The sequence below is a fragment of the Mus caroli genome, chromosome 18, assembly GCF_900094665.2.
Source record: "Mus caroli chromosome 18, CAROLI_EIJ_v1.1, whole genome shotgun sequence".
NCBI lineage: Eukaryota > Metazoa > Chordata > Mammalia > Rodentia > Muridae > Mus > Mus caroli.
In genome coordinates this window covers 45,561,594-45,565,673 of record NC_034587.1, presented here as the reverse complement: position 1 = coordinate 45,565,673, position 4,080 = coordinate 45,561,594, and positions in this window count along the sequence as shown.

Sequence of the window (4,080 nt, the reverse complement as noted above, 5' to 3'; positions counted from 1 at the left end):
CCTCCCTCCCTCCCTCCTTCCCTGCCTGCCTGCCTGCCTGCCTGCCTGCCTGCCTGCCTGCCTGCCTAGAAACCTACATGATCCTCCTATTGCTGTGGCTCAGGAATTTCACTGTGCTGCCCTTTTCAAGATACTGGAAGTTTGAGTGCATAAAGAGGCAGAACTCCAAGTTTCCATTTACTGCTACCACTTGATGAAAGGTCTCCTGAGCTTACACATGAAATCTATTTCACTTCAACCAGCAGAAGTTAATCTATAGCCCTGGTGCATGGATCCTCCATCATAGCACAAGATTCACTAAATCTGTCTTCTGCTGTGACTCGGGGGATGCCACCACTTGTCATTCTGCCCAGTGGAGCATGTTGTAGCACCTGCTTTTTATTGTGCATCATGACAAAGTATCCTCTGGAGGGGAAAATAAAGGAGTCACATATTTTGTTTATCCCTGTGAAGGATGGTTGTTTTTTTATGCTCAATTGAACCAGCTTTCAGCCATTCCAATATGACACTCACTACGACTCATTTTTGCCTATCAATAACTTACTGCATGATAACTGTAGTGAAATAGCTAAACTTAATAGCCAGATAATTATTAATTTGTATATTTTGATCATATTGTAAGGCTATTTGGTAGACTGACTAAAAGTATATGTTAGGTATCATAGTACAAAGTCATCTAAACTAGGAATATTCAAAACTATTTCAAAACAATAAAATCTGATTTTTTTCTTTAAAAATATTTGCAAAGTATTTCATATGAGATATGAGCTTTTTCCATTTTTAAAACTTGTAATAAAACCTGACACTTTAACAATATTTATATTATGTATATGCGGTTTGAATGAATGTATATATGTGTACCACCTATGTGACTGGTGCCCATGGAGGCTAAATGCTCTTAAATGCCTTGGAACAGAAGTATATGCTGTTGTGAACCACTATGAGGTTACTGGAATCCAGATTCATGTCTAATGCAAGAACAATAATGATTCTGATCTACTAAGCAATTTATCTCAAGTTGGTAAATTGAGATACTTTTGATAAACAGATATATGAAGTGCTTGAACTTTCTCTTAATCTTTTAAATGAGTAGCAGTATTCTTAAGACTTATAAAATCTTTGGACTTAGGAAAGTTTACATAAGATGGCTTAAGTCAATACAGAGCTGAAGCATTGCACTTAAGCAGATTCTAAGTAATTATCTAAAATTACTTCTCACATGCACTGCACTGGCTTCTTTTATGTTTTCTTTATACATTTGTCATTTTGGAATAGGATACATCAATTGCGGAAAATATTCCTACCTGATTGGCCTGTGGCAATGCCTAAGGTACTTTTTCTTGATTGATGATTGTTGCTGGAGAGCCCAGCTTACTGTGGTAGGTACCACCTCTAGGCTCATGTCCCTAGGTGCTATAAAATAGCAGGCTGACCTGAAAATAACTAGGAAGCCAGTAAGAGGCACTCTTGCATGGCTTCTGCTTCAATTCCTCTGTGCTGGTTCCCGCTGTGACTTCTCTGGATGATGGACTACAAGCTGTAAAATGATATAAACCTTTCCCACCTCAGGTTCCTTTTGGTCGTGGTGTTTTATCACAAAGTAGAAATGCTAGCTAAGACATCATGATGTCTTTATTATGTTCTATCAAAATTATTCTTATTCTGTATTTCCAAGAGTTAGCTTACAAGCACCAAAGGAAACACTCCTATTAGTAAATCATAGGTGATTGCTTCATGTGATGTCTACCTGGCCCCTCACATGCCAGAATATATTTGTATTATTGTTTATGATATGGCCAATGCCCTGCTAAAGAAAATCGGCTAGCAAAGGATTCTAATGGTATTTTTCATGAGAGACACCAATATTTTCCCCCTTTCTACTTACATTTCCAATACTCTACCTGTAATCAATGCTTAGTAATTTCTTTTTACCATTGAAAGGATAACTTACAAACAATTCCAACCACCCAACATTGATAGAAGAGAAAAATGGAATGTTTGAAAATATGATTCTCTGGACAGTCTAATTCATAAGTAGCCTTTTATTAAGCATTTTCTTCTTAATAATTTTGTGTTTTCAATTTCATTAATTTTCAAAGAGTTTAACTCAAAATATTAATTTAAATGTTTGGTTTTATTCCTTATATATTTTATTGCACTTATTTTATAATTTTGCATTTTATATAACATCATAACAATAATAGAGTGTTCTTAGGCCCCATTACCATCATCAAGGACCATTTTTTGGTATAAGCTTTCTGAAAGTTCACACCAAAACTGTCCACCCAAACAGGATGGCTTATTTTAGGCAACTAGAAATAGTAGAATTCCATGGAACCCTTCCCATATCTGTTCAACTCCTTTTGTCTTGCAAACTGGTATTTGTCATACCTAGATCAAGGTTAGAAGTATTAGTGTTGAGAGAGGTTGTTACTTTTAGGTAGACTGTACATATTTGTATTTATACTTGTATAGAATTAAATGGAGAAATTAAAGCAAGAACATGATATACAAAAATAGTTAACAGAATGACAAAGAAGATGACAATGATGATGGATAAATATGAAACAGAGAAACAGAGAAAACATAGGATAATAACACCAGCCACAAAGAAAACATAAATTCTCTCATGAAAAGGTAATATATTAAAAGGTCTGTTTACTTGTTAGACCCCCCAGAAAGTTTCAAAGACCACATAATGCCAATAGCAGGTTTGAGATAGAGACCTGTGGAGAAATGTTAGAATGTTCTCTCTCAATAGTGTGCCAACTCCAATAGTACTGCCCATCCCAGAAATTGTAGTAAGAATCTTTCATTTGCCTGATTAAGTGAGGGGTTTGCTGAATGATGAAGCATCAGAAACACTATGGAGCTTATAAATGGCTAACATTTACAGGCAATGTGGGGAACTATATATGAGCTATGTGAGCCCCAGATCATCTCCTTTGCACATGCTTAGAAAGTACTAAGGTAAAGATTCTATGAAAGGCCAGTAAAGACACTACCTTTTCTTTGGTTTTGGTAAATTTTGGAATCCTTTCTTTCTACAATAGGGTCTTGGACATCTTTATTAGCACATTTAGTTTTAAAAAGTTGACATTCTTAATCCTTTCTTTGCCCTTTGACACATAATTATTTCACAATCTAAATATGCTTTCCTGGAAGTTGTATGTGTCTTTTCTTTGAAATGTTATCATTAAGAAAATCCCTACCTAGATGAAGAGCTACAAGGGAATCATTTGCTGCTGAGAGAGGAAGAATCTGTCTTCAAAGGGGATAAGACTCCTGGCAGGTCATCTAATTCCATGTCATCAGATATAATTCATGTACACAGCAACACTAAATGGACTCAGTAAGTTGTGCGTGTGTGTGTGTGTGTGTGTGTGTGTGTTTTCGTGTGCGTGTGTGTGTGTGTGTGTGTTTGTAGCAATAAGGCAAGAGTAAATGATCTTGAGTTTGAGTCAGGGAAATGCAAAAAAAATGAAAAGAAGAGTGGGTAGAAATAATGTAAATATAGTATTCATGTATGAAGTTCTCAAAAAAATTATAAATTGAACTGAAGGACTAAGTCCTAATTTTGATTCACTGTGAGGAATCTAGCTTCTACAGGTGACTGGTAGAAAATGAAAGTGTCCCAACCACATGAGCCTTGCATTTCACAATTTTTTCGAGTACATTTCCACTCATTCATAATAGCACTTAGTGAAAAGTAACTTTTATTCACCAGAAGTAATTATTGCCTTGGATGCTTCCTGATGAATAAATGCACCCTTTTTAGATATTTCTGAACTCTGGCTAACTGGTTCAACTCAGCTGTTCTGGGGCAAACTTCTCTCTAAGCTGACTGATTGAAATGGTCTTCTCTAGACATCTGACTGAATTGTTCTGCCTGGCCTCAAATTATATCTGGCAACTGTTGCAATCTTCGGGCTCCTTCTTATTCCCTCTCCCTCCCCCTTCCCCTCCCCCTCCCCCTCCCCCTCTCTCTCTCTCTCTCTCTCTCTCTCTCTCTCTCTCTCTCTCTCTCTCTCTCCTGCTGCTCTCTTAAGTCACCTCTCTTTCTATGCTGTTCTCTTAAGT